A 13,122-nucleotide genomic window follows, 5' to 3' on the forward strand; every position below is an offset into this window, starting at 1 on the left:
TATGTAATAAGGACACATGCTCCACCATGTTCATAGCAGCCTTATTTATAATAGCCAGAAGCTGGAAACTACCCAGATGTCCCTCAACAGAGGAATGGATACAGAAATTGTGGCACATCTATACAATGGAGTACTACTCAGCTATTAAAAACAATGAATTTATGAAATTCTTAGGGAAATGGAAGGATCTGGAGAATATCATCCTGAGTGAGGTGACCCAATCACAAAAGAACACACACGGTATGCACTCTCTGATAAGTGGTTATTAGCCCTGTATTGGAATACAGGAAGAACAACCCACAAACCACAAGAAACTCAAGAAGAAGGAAGACCAATATGTGGACATTTAATTCCTTCTTAAAAGGTGGAACAAAATACCCACGGAAGGAGTTGCAGAGACTAACTGTGGAGCAGAGACTGAAGGAAGGACAAGCCAGCCTATTATGGCTATCTCCTGAGAGGCTGTGACAGTACCTGACTATTACAGATATAGAGGCTCACAGCCATCCATCGAACTGAGTACAGGGTCCCCAATGAAGAAATTGGAGAAAGGACCAAAGGAGCTGAAGGGTTTGCAGCCCCTCAGGACAAACAACAATATGAACTAACTAGTACCCTCAGAGCTCCCAGGGACTCAACCACCAACCAAGGACTATACATGGTGGGACTGATTGTTCTGGCAGCATGTGTATAGTAGAGGATTGCAAAGTTGATCATCAATGGGAGGAGAGGCCCTTGGCCCTGTGAAGGTTCTATGCCCCAGTGAAGGGGAATGCCTGGACCAATAAGTGGGAGAGGGTGGGATGGCAAGCATGGGGAGGGGGGAGGCAACAGGGGTTTGTTCTTGTTGTTTTTGTTTGTTTGCTTGTTTGTTTTTTGGAGGGGAATACTGGGAAAGGAGAAATCATATGACATGTAAATAAAGAAAATATCTAATAAAAAAAAGAATGTGTTATATAGTATATATTGAAACATCACAATGATTCAGACACTTCCAACTGAATCATGCAGGACATATGTCTGAAAACATCATCTTTCAGCAAATATTAAAAAATGTTGACCCAATGAAGGGTGATTTCCCCACCTTTATTTTCCACAAAGAGGCCTCTTTAGTGAATCATATTCAGAAACCAGGCGTTTCAGTGTCTCTGTTATGTGTGGACCCTCGATCACGACATTATTACCAAGGTTCCTGCTTGCTGGCTAATCTTCACAGAATCTCATACATCTGCATCCACTATCCTTAGAATTGGATTTACATATATGGGTATTTATCTATAGATACACTTGAAGTGCCTTTAGTAGTATTGTAGTAATTGTCTTGTTTCTCTCTGGGTTTCTCTTTCATTCATCAACTGTCTCAACACAGATTCAAGAACTGGCTTTACCTTTCCCACCCAGAGAGTAGAATGCAGACCGCAAACCCACCCACACAGATCAGTCCCGTTTCATACCAACTGAGAAAGGCAGGGTGGTTTCAGTGGATTTATGCAGCTTCCCAGCACCTCTGGGCTTTCTGTTTCTTAGCTACACGTTCTGCTTTGGTCTTGGACATTTATCTGGAGTTTATAAGTACCTTTACTTCCTTGCTTCAAATGAGCCTATCCCATCTTTATATAGTTCCAAAGTCCTTTCATTGCTCACCTTCACCTCATTTGTAAATCTGAGAATGCGTTGTGGTTTGTATTTCACTTATGCTGGTAAGTATGATCTGACTCACTTACACTGGGAAGTGTGATCTGAGGCTTCCAGACACTTCCTGTTTCTTTCTCCAGCCCCTTTGCTCTCTGACCCTCATCAAACCAGTGCCACACTACATTCTAGTGCCGTTTAAATCAGAGATGTACATCTGTAAACAGCAGATAATGAAGAACAGAAAGAGGAGGAGCTAAGGTGCTTGCACTCTGGACACCTGGACACTGCTACTGAGGATAATTCAGCAGGATTTGCAAACTTTTGTATGCCAGGATTCATTTTACATACAGATGTACATGGTTTTGTAAAAACTCACCAAATTAAGGTCAGATTGTGTAGATTTTCTATACTACACCTTTTTAACTTAACCATTTCATAAACACCTTTACATGTCAATCAACCCTTGTAATTCTCAATACTGATTAGAGGCATTCTAACTATTCATGTTCAGTTGTGTCTCAGAGGTGCAAACAAGTGTCCTAAGATCAGAGATCCAATGTGTATTCTTGCCTCCAAAAGCCCCATGACTGTCAGGTTTCACATGTTGTGAGAGCCACTGAATGTTTGTTAAATGAGTAAGTGGGGTCAGTGCCAATTCTTTTCACACACCATGATCACCACCACCACCAGCAGCAGCACCACCACATGGATGGCTAGGGAAGAATGGTTTTTTTGAAAATAATATTTTTCTTTATAATTTAAGAATTTCATACAATATATACTCATATAATATACATGGAAAAGAATACTTCTTTTTTTTTTCCTTTCCCAACTTCTCTCAGATCCCCATCACCTCACCAACCACCCAACTTCATGTTCTTTCTCTCTCTAAAAATGGATAGCCAACCAACCAACTGTGGAGTCCAAGTAGGTCAACTATTCCTGAACATGGGGCCTGCCTTGGAGTGCGGTTGATGTACCAAGGGCCACTCAGTTGAGGAAAGCATATTCCCCTTCTCCTAGCAGCATCAATCGTGAATAGATTCCTGGCTAGGAGTAGGACTTCTTAAAAGAGTTTGATTTTAAATTATCTTTGTGTATTATTGGTGTTCTCCTTTCTGTTTTGGATTTGGATTTGTATGCCTTTTTCTAAAGTAGACAACATGATGCTGGAGTGTTTGTGATGTTATGGACCTTAGAATGTGACAATCTGAGTCAATGGTTCTGTTCAAAGGATGGGCATCATTAAAGGGATGAGAGATTGGAATTGTTTTAGCAGGACAAAGGACTCAAGGTTGCTGTCTGAGAAGGAACCCTGTGGTCAGCCTGACTCATGTCAGCTGGGTAGTAAAGGAGTGAGCAGTGTTTTTTTTTCTTTTTAGGTATTTTCTTTATTTACATTTCAAATGTTATCCCCTTTCCTGGTTTCCCCTCCAGGAACCCCCTATCCCCTCCCTACTCCCCCTGCTCACCAACCCACCCTCTTCTGCTTCCTGGTCCTGGCATTCTCCTACACTGGGGCATCGAGGCTTCATATACAGTCACCAAACCCAGACATTATTGTGGATGCCAACAAGTGCTTGCTGACAGGAGCCTGATATAGCTGTCTCCTGAGAGGCTCTGACAGTGCCTGACTAATACAGAGGTGGATGCTCTCAGTCAACCATTGGACTGAGCACAAGGTCAGCTAGAAGAGCTAGAGAAAGGACCCAAGGAGCTGAAGGGTTTGCAGCCTCATAGAAGGAACAATATGAACCAACCAGTACCCTCAGAGCTCCCAGGTACTAAACCACCAACCAAATAGTACACATGGAGGGACCCACGGCTCCAGCTGCATATGAGCAGTGTTCTTTAAGTCTCCTGGCCCTCCTCTGCTGGCCTCCTAGACTTACGTGCAGGCAGAGAGTCTCTGGCCCTCCTCGGCTGGCCTCCTAGACTTACCTGCAGGCAGAGAGTCTCTTCAAAGGCGGCGGCCAAGTGTAGGAACACCTGTGTGAAACAGAGTGAAACATTAAGGTGACTGGTGTCAATAAACATCAAGTTTTGACATAAAATGTGTATTTCCTTTCTGTGAAACACACAGAGAAAACTTTTTTTGATAAACTGTTTCATAGCTCACCATACAGAATTCTGGAACAGTCTTTAGGTTAATCATGGTCCTAGGAAATGGTTTTCCTACATTAGTGTCACTAATTAGCTTGGAAAAGTTACACCGGTGGCAGCGTCCTGTTGCTATTATTAGCATGTGTGAATGCTGCCACTTGGCTAATGAAACTAGGAGCAGACAGGACTTGTTGGGAAACTATTACAGATTTACTTTCAAGAAGTGAGTCACAGGAAGCTAACTTTCTCAGGGGACTACAGTTAGTAAGCGCTGAAGAATAAGGTCTCAGGACACTCCCTCCACATATGTGGTGAGCACTGTCATTCCTTACACGCGCTGCTTTCTGACTGGAGTAATTTCTGTGGAAAAGCAAGAAACTGTAAGCATGCACATACTTTTGGTGTTTTGGCACACACCTGTAGTAACCTGGGAAGAGGGAACCTCAGCTGGAGAATCACCTTGGTCAGCTTGGCCTATAGCCACGTATATGGGCATTTCCTTTACTTTTTTTTTCCTTAATTTTTAATTTTAGCTCTATGGGTGTTTTGCATGCATGTATTCTCGCCTGCAGGATCCTGCATTGAGTTTCTGCCCTGCCTTTCCTCAGAAATGGACTGTAACCTACAAACCAAATCCACACTTCCCTTTGCTAGTTTGTTTCGGTTAGTGTTTTATTACAGCACTAAAGAGCAAACAGATGGCCATCTCTTAATAAGGTTCATAAGTTACTGAGTGAAATAAGGAAGCTATTATCCAAGTTTCTGATTCATACATGCATGTGTTTTGATTAAGTCTAACCCGTTTCCTCCTGCCCATTCCCCTCTCCTTCCCCTCTCCTCTAGCTGTCCCTTCTCAAGTCCATGAACTCTTTTTCAAAGCCCACTGGGCCCACCTAGTGTTGCCAGTACTAATCCATTGGTGCAGGGGTAGCCTCTCAGCAGCCGCAAACCTGAAGAAACCTGGTCCTTCCTTGTCTGCAGTCACCAGTTACCAATAACACCTTGGCTAGGGGTGGGGGTCTGTGAGTCCTCCCCTGTCCATGCTGGGACTTTCTTAGTGGCCTTGATCTTGTACACATCTGCAGGTAGCCACAGCTAGTGTCAGTTCTCCGGTGCAAAGACCTCCATGTGGAGAAACAATGTCTGATTGGTGATTTTGCCACCAGGCATTGCCCTTTATGCTTAATCGTTGTTCCTTCCCCCGCCCAACCCCACTAGATTTGGGTATAATCTAAAGTAAGTTATGTTTAGGTTGTTTTCTTTCCTTTGGCACTATGAGGAAAGTTAACCTGGAACATTGGAGAGGCAGGGAAATGTCTCCTCTCTGAAACCGTGCCACTTCAGAATGTGACAGGTGATTGAAAACTCCATAATAATACTTATTTAGTGTGTCTCTTTGGGATAAAAATTTTGGCCTTAAAGTATGAACCTGCTGAAGAGTATGAATCCCAAGAGCTAAGGATTAGTTAGTCCTATACCTCGCACTGGGAAGGTATTAAAGAGCAGAGCATATTTGCACACTCACTAAATGTTTGCTGAGGCCCAGCTCTGTGGAGGCCAAAGTCCAGACTTTGGTAATTGAACATGGGAGGAGGTGCCTGCTACCCTTCTAGGCCATTTTCTTTTAAGTCCTTCTCCTCCCCCACTTGTCTGTCCGAAAGGTTTAACTGTGCAGAGAACACACACCTCTCGCCTTAGAGTCTCATCGTCAGAGTTCTCCCAGTCCACTGGTGATCTGGCATGGAAGGGGAACAGTGGCAGATGCTTTTGTGTATGTTGTATTTATATTAGGATGGGGAATATTTCTCACCTGGTAATGACTTTCATTTTACTTGTAATACAGTTGAGTTACAAACAAACAAACACACAAACAGAAACCACCACCACCACCACCAACAACAACAACAACAAAAAAACCCAAAAAAGGCAAAACTAAAAACTCCCAAACCCCCAAACCCAAAACACCAAAACCAAAACCAAAACCCAAAACCCTGACAGCTATTTAAGTACAAAGGAGGCTGATACTACTCAGTACCCATAGCCTCTAGAGAGTGTGTGTCACAACCAGGAGGTTGACTTGCCGCCATCTCTATTCCTGATCAAAATGGTAGCTAGCCCAACAACATGAGCACTGTGTACATTTGAACACTTCAACTGCAGATTTTCTTTTTCTTTCTTTCTTTCTTTCTTTTTTTTTTTTTTGGTTTTTGAGACAGGGTTTCTCTGTTTAGCCCTGGAACTCACTCTGTAGACCAGGCTGGCTTCGAACTCAGAAATCTACCTGCCTCTGCCTCCCAAGCGCTGGGATTAAAGGCGTGCACCACCACCACCCTGCTGCAGATTTTCTTAACACCAGTCTTCATGTACCTATTCAGATTAAATGGATCCAAAATGAGATTTTAAATTTTATTTCTACTTGAAGAAAAGCATCTTGCATTTTCAGACTCACTAGATTATTCTGACAGATGAAGCATAGGAGAGTAGAAGTCTGTGAGTAGCATCGAGGCAAATTCCACAGCTATTCAATAGAGCTACTGAGACAACAAAGAGTAATCCGTTTTATTTATACACTATTACATGATCATTGTACACAGTATTCCTAAGGATAATTTCTTTTAAGCAGATCCCCTATTTATACCATATGCACCCCTACTGCCTCCCTAATTCTTCTCTCCTCCACCATTTCCCACTAGACAGTCAGTCTCTCTCCCCCCCTCTCTCTTTCTCTCTCTCTCTTCCCCCCCTTTCTTTGTGTACGAATAGTTTTGTGTATCTATGTAAAATACAAGTGAGAAAAAGACAATGTTTTTCTTTCTGAATCTGGTTTATCTGACTTACCCATTTGTCTGCTGGTGAACACCTAGGCTAAACTCTAACTTGGCTCCTGTGAACACTGCTTGCCTGAACCTGGGGAAAGCACAAGAGTGTCTAGGAACTTCTTATATTGTTTTAAAACTGAAATACATGAATCTAAATTTATTTCCATAAAATAAAAGCCAAAGCAATGGAAAAGCCAGACAGATGTGAGGTCATACATGGGAGGATTAAAAATAGTAGAACACATGAAGCTCAAGAAGAAGGAAGACCAAAGTGTGGGTGCTTCGGTCCTTCTTAGAAAGGGGAACAAAATACTCACAGGAGCAAATATGGAGACAAAGTGTGGAGTAGAGACTGAGGAAAGGCCATCCAAAGACTGTCCTACCTGGGTATCCATCCCATATACGGTCACCAAATGCAGATACTATTGTAGATGCCAAGAAGTGTCTACTGACAGGAGCCTGATACAGCTGTCTCCTGAGAGGCTCTGCCAGAGCCTGATAAATGCAGAGGCAGATGTTTACAGCCATCCATTGGACTGAGCACAGAGTCCCCAATGGGGTCTCCAATGGAGGAGTTAGAAAAAGGACTAAAGGAGCTGAAGGGGTTTGCAATCCCATAGAAAGAACAATAATATCAACCAACCAGATCCCCTAGAGCTCCCAGGGACTAAATCACCAACCAAAGAGTACACATGGAAGGACCCATGGCTCCAGCTGCATATGTAGCAGAGGATGGCCTTGTCAGGCATCAATGGGAGGAGAGGTCCTTGGTCCTGTGAAGGCTCGATACCTCAGTGTAGAGGAATTCAAGGGTGGGGATGTGGGAGTGGGTGGGGGAACACCCTCATAGAAGCACGGGGAGAGGGTAGGAGGTTTCTGGGGGCGACCAGGAAAGGGGACAACATTTGAAATGTAATAAAAGAAAATATCCGATTAAAAAAAATAGTGTTTGAAAAGAGAAGGAAGAGTCCATGAAGGTTAAGAATATTATGGAATCTGTTACAGACATTTTGTTTCTGATTCCTGTTTCTCCTCTGCTCCCTTGCATCCCAGAGCCAACTGGATAACCTCCAGGAAATAGAGAAATATCAATATCTTCCTCAGAGAGTGGTTGTGAGGGTACAATGGGTCAGTATAGAATCCGCTCGGTGTGCTTGCTGCCTCGTGAGGTTGCCACTGTGCTCCACTATTGCCTTAGAGACAGGAGAAAACAACCTTCTGCTATTTTTAAAACAAATCTCAATTGTTTGATTTTTATCAATGAAAACTCATGAGCTGGGGTGAAAGCCTGCTAGCTCAGACAGGCAGAGAAAGCTCCCAGCTGACCATTCTGCTCTGCATTTCCAGAAGCAATGCCCCTCTCACACAGTCTCAAAAAACCTCCTCCAAACTGAATGTCTCTCTCTTCTACATCCTGTGCATCTCTTTATCCATCCACCTGACTCCCTCTTACTCTATGGTTCTTTTCTTAATTATCCTATATATGCTTCCTATCAACTGGCTGCTTGCTCTGCCTTTTGACTTATGGTTGGTTGACTTTATTTAATGCCAAGTCACATCATGACTAAAACCATTCTTTTCCCAGTAAATAAAACCTCTGGGTTCACAGTGGTGAAATATCCTGCAACAACCTCCAAAGTTTGAGCTGGAATGGATGTGGGGAGCAAGGGTAGTGGGTGGTCATAGAGGAGAAGTGACAGACTAGTCTCAGGGGACACAGAGGTCAGAGGAACATCCTTCTGAGAGGAGTGTCTGTGGGGCGTGTGTGTTTGCTTTAGGTCAGAGGGCTTATAGAGGTTCACATAAATATGATTTGAAATATTTTCCTCTCAAAAATTTTTGACCCAGGAGAAATAATGCTTAAAATTGATATCTGAATTAATTTATTAATTATTTGAATTGATGAATAAAAAATTGTATATGCTCATGGTGTACAATATGGTATTTTTATATATGCCTACCTTGTGGAGCGACTGAGTCAAGTTCATTAACACATCCATTCCCTCACATATCTCTCCTCTGTAGGGAAGTTTGTATAGTCTTTGCTTTTGAATTTGGTGAGTTAGTGTTGCTGAAGAACATTGTAATGAGGTGACTCCCCCAGGTCCTTGAAGAATGCAATCTGATGTAGATATTTGAAGATTACTGGCTGAGCAGGTGCTCAGGAGGCTGAGGTTAACACTCAAGAAAATTACTTCCTAATGAGGGGGACTGACCCAAGTATGGTGGTTTGAATAAGAATGGCTCTCATGGGCTCATATATTTGAATGCTTAGTTACTAGGGAGTGGTGCTACTTGCAAAGATTAGGAGGCGTGGCCTTGTTGGAGACAGTGTGTAACTGGGGGTAGGGTTTGAGGTTTCAGAGCCTAACAGGCCAGCCACTGTAACCCTACAGCCTGTGGATCAGGATGTAGCTCTCAACTACTGCCCTAGCTCTAGTGCAACACATGTTACCAGGCTCCCTGCCATGACAGTAATGGGCTAATCTTCCAGAACTGTAAGCAAAGCCTCAGTTAAATATTTTCCATTATAAGAGTTGTTTTGATCATGGTGTCTTTTCTCAACAACAGAGCATCCTGAGTGAGGTAACCTAATCACAAAACAAACAAACAAACAAACAAAAAACCCCCCAAAAAACATGGTATACATTCTCTGATAAGTGGATATTAACCCAGAAGCTCAGAATATCCTAAATACAATCCACAAACCACAAGAAACTCAAGAATAAGGAAGACCAAAGTCTGGATACTTCGTTCCTTCTTAGAAGGGGGAACAAAATACCCATCGAAGGAGTTACAGAGACTATGGAGCAGAGACTGAAAAAAGGACAATCCAGAGACTGCTCCACCTGAGAATCCTTCCCATATTCAATCATCAAACTCAGACACTATTGTGGATGCCAACAAGTCCTGGCTGACAGGAGCCTGATATAGGTGTCTCCTGAGAGGCTCTGCCAGTGCCCAACTAATATAGAAGTAGAGGCTCACAGCCATCCATTGGACTGAGTACAGGGTCCTCAATGAAGGAGCTAGAGAAAAGACCCAAGGAGCTGAAGGGTTTGCAGCCCCTTAGGACGAACAACAATATGAACTAACTGGTACCCTCAGAGCTCCCAGGGACTAAAACTCCAACCAAAGAGTACACATGGTGAGACCCACGGCTCCAGCAGCAAATGTAGAGCAGAGGATGGCCAAGTCAGTCATCAATGTAAGGAGAGGCCATTGGTCCTGTGAAGGCTCTATGCCCCAGTGTAGGGCAATGCCAGGGCCGGGATGTGGGAGAGAGTGGGTTGATGAGCAGGGGAAAGGAACAGACACCATGACCAATACAACTTACCAAAGAAACACTTCATTGGGGCTTACACTTTGAGAGGGTGAGTCTGTAGCCATCAGGGTAAGGAGCATGGCAGCAGGTAGGCAGGCATCATGCTGGAGCAGTAGCAGAGAGCTCACGTCTTGAGACACAACCATGAGGCAGAGACCTAACTGGGAATGGTGTAGGCATTTGAAACCTCAAAGCTTGTTCCCAGTGACACACCTCTTCCAAGAAGGCCAAACCTTTTGATCTTTTCCAAGCAATTCTACCAAGCACTTAAATATATAAGTCTTTGGGGGTCATTCTCATTCAAAACACCGCATTCATTGATTCTTCTCCAGTTCTGAGCCCCACTTATCGAAACCAACGGGAGCCCCGAATCCTGGTAGTCATTTTTCTTATTCGTCTTTGGGATTGGCAGGAAAGGAATGGAGCCCTTGTCCTATCTTTCTGTCGGAGAATAGAAGTGAGGGATTGAGCACAGGGGCATGCATCCCTGAACTGTATCATCAAATACTCTTTTCACTTCTCCTACAATGCATTGTTCTCGGCAGAAGAGGTGAAAACAGTACCGTCTCCTCTTAGGAACTTTTTCATATAGGTTTGTTAAGATATGTCATTATTTTGCTTAACTCTAAGATAGAAAAATTTCACCAACAATATAGTAAAAATTAAACATGTTACAGTATGAGAAAAAGTGAGGAATTAATGCAATATAGTGCATCTAGGAAAAAGATGTTCAAATGACTCTCTTGCAGTTCTTTGTGGTGAAGGGGCTATAAATACATCCTAAAGTGAGCTTTACTTAATATTTTTGACAAGCATAAGAATTGAATTTATTTAAAAAGAGAACTTTTCTGTGTTGGTTGTTTTAAGAAGCTTTAATAAAGTTTTCTAACATATTGCAACACACACTTTTCCTGTCATATGCTGAAATTCACTGCAGCTGTTTCCTGTAAAATGCAAAAGCCAATTTTTAACAAGTTTCATTTCCCCCAAAGATGAGGGCAGAGCTGAGGTGGCTAGCTGCGGGTGGCCCCTTACTGTGGGAGCTAAGGAGGAGTCATGTCTGAGCTGTTCCATGACAAGAGCTTTTGTACCTTTTGCACCCATTAATCTCTCAGCTGCTCCCTGGAGCTGTGTCCTTGTTCTTGATGTTGCAGCCTGAAATTTTATTTTGAGTGTTTAGCCATAGTGGTTTTCCTGTCAAAGCTGAGGATCAAGCACACGGTGAATGCCACACACTACTGTCAACACGCCACCGGCATGCCAGCAGACCAGGAGTGACGTGACTGATCTTTAATGCCAGGTATGCATTACATACCTTGCTTTAACCCCTGTCAGGAAGATGCAAACTAACACATCTGAATTCTGTAGACCCAATGGAGTCTATTCACTTCTGCTCTCTGTGCCTAGAATGACACCACATGGTAGCAGGCAATACATTTCATTTATTTTGCTGAAAGAGGTAGCCTTGTACCGAGGAATTTCTTGCCCAGATTCTTATGTGAACCACTGCCCATCACTTTTCTCTACAGTAAAGACATCTCAAAAGCAGCAGCGTCTCTCAGTGTGAATTTTCTATAGCACATTACTTTCCACAAACTGTACTGTCTCTTCTTTTCCTTTTTTTATTAGATTTTTTTAAATTTACATGTCATATGATATCTCCTTTCTCCGTTTCCCCTCTGAAAAAAAGAAAAAAATAAAAATAAAACAAGAAAAAAACAAAACAAAACAAAAAAACCCTGTTTCCCCCCCCCACACACTCTCCCTGCTCACCACCCACCCTCTCCTGCTTCCTGGCCCTGGCATTCCCCTACACTGGGGCGTAGAACCTTCACAGGGCCAAGGGCCTCTCCTCCCATTGATGACCGACTGCTATACATATACTGCTGGAGCCATGAGTCCCTCCATGTGTCCTCTTTGGTTGGTGGTTTAGTCCCTGGGAGCTCTGAGGGTACTAGTTAGTTCATATTGTTGTTCATCCTAAGGGGCTGCAAACCATTCATCTCCTTGGGGCCTTTCTTCAGCTCCTTCATTGGGAACCCTGTGCTCAGTTCAATGGATAGCTGTGAGCTTCTACTTATTAATGATTTCCCATACTTGCTTCCCCTAAGCCTGGATCCAATGGCCTCTGCTCAGCTCTCATTCTTGAGGGTTTCTCTGCAGCAGTGTTCTGCTTCTTCCCTGCCCCTTGAGGCTTTTTTCTCCTCAGCTTCTTGTGCTGGTTTGAATGCAATGGCCACCATAGGCTCATATGTTTGAGTACTGGCAACCCAGTTAGTGGAATTCGTTGGGAGGGATTAGGAGGCATGGCTTTGGTGGAGTCACTGGGGTCAGGTTTTGAAGTTTCAAAAGATCCTAGCCACTCCCAATGTGCTCTCTGCCTCCTGTTTGTAGCTGTCAGCTGCTGCTCCAGCTTCCTGCTGCCATACCGTCAATCCACCATCATAAACTCTCTGGAATCATAAGCCTACTTAGACTACTTCTTTGATAAGTTACTTTGTTAATGATGTTTTATCATAGCAGCAGAAAAATAACTAAGACACTTCCAAATCCCTGCTTTACTTTCTTAGGTGGCCTGAGTGGCTCCTTCATAAGTTGTTCTTTTGCTGACAGGTAAATGCAGGTGTTCCTAATGAAGCATCTCTATACTGGGGGACTCTCATTCACCCCATCATATCACGTGACTAATTCATGTACTTTCATTTTCCTTTTATGCATGATAGTCTTTTCTCTTTTTCTCTTCCCATCTATTTACACCTATCTTCTAAGATTCAACTCAAATTTGACTTGAATACTGACGGAAGCCATCTAGGGAAGTCTATGGCAAGCATGTGAGTTTCCTGGAGTTGGCCCACCAGCTTCTATGGCTGCGATGAATGCACTCTGGAGAGGCACAGCCCTAGAGACTTCATCCCAGGACTGCTTCTCACTGCTGACATGCCTTTTCTGCCACTATTACATAGCCTATTGATTCTTGGGCATCAGCCCACCCTATTGGGCAAATTTACTGAAGATCAACATGAAGATGAACTTTCATGAATTAATGTTTAGATGAATTGATGACTTTGTAGCATTCCTGATTTGATTCAAATAATTTTAAGAGAAAAAGATTAAGGAGATGTTTTAGTTATTTTACCAGAAAGATATAATAAAGTTAGAATCAAGAATAGAATGTAGGCCCGATTTTTGGATACAGACTTCCTGCTATGGTCAAAGCTATTTGACTTGAGTGAGTGACTT

The sequence above is a fragment of the Mastomys coucha genome, unplaced genomic scaffold (assembly GCF_008632895.1).
Source record: "Mastomys coucha isolate ucsf_1 unplaced genomic scaffold, UCSF_Mcou_1 pScaffold21, whole genome shotgun sequence".
Classification (NCBI taxonomy): domain Eukaryota; kingdom Metazoa; phylum Chordata; class Mammalia; order Rodentia; family Muridae; genus Mastomys; species Mastomys coucha.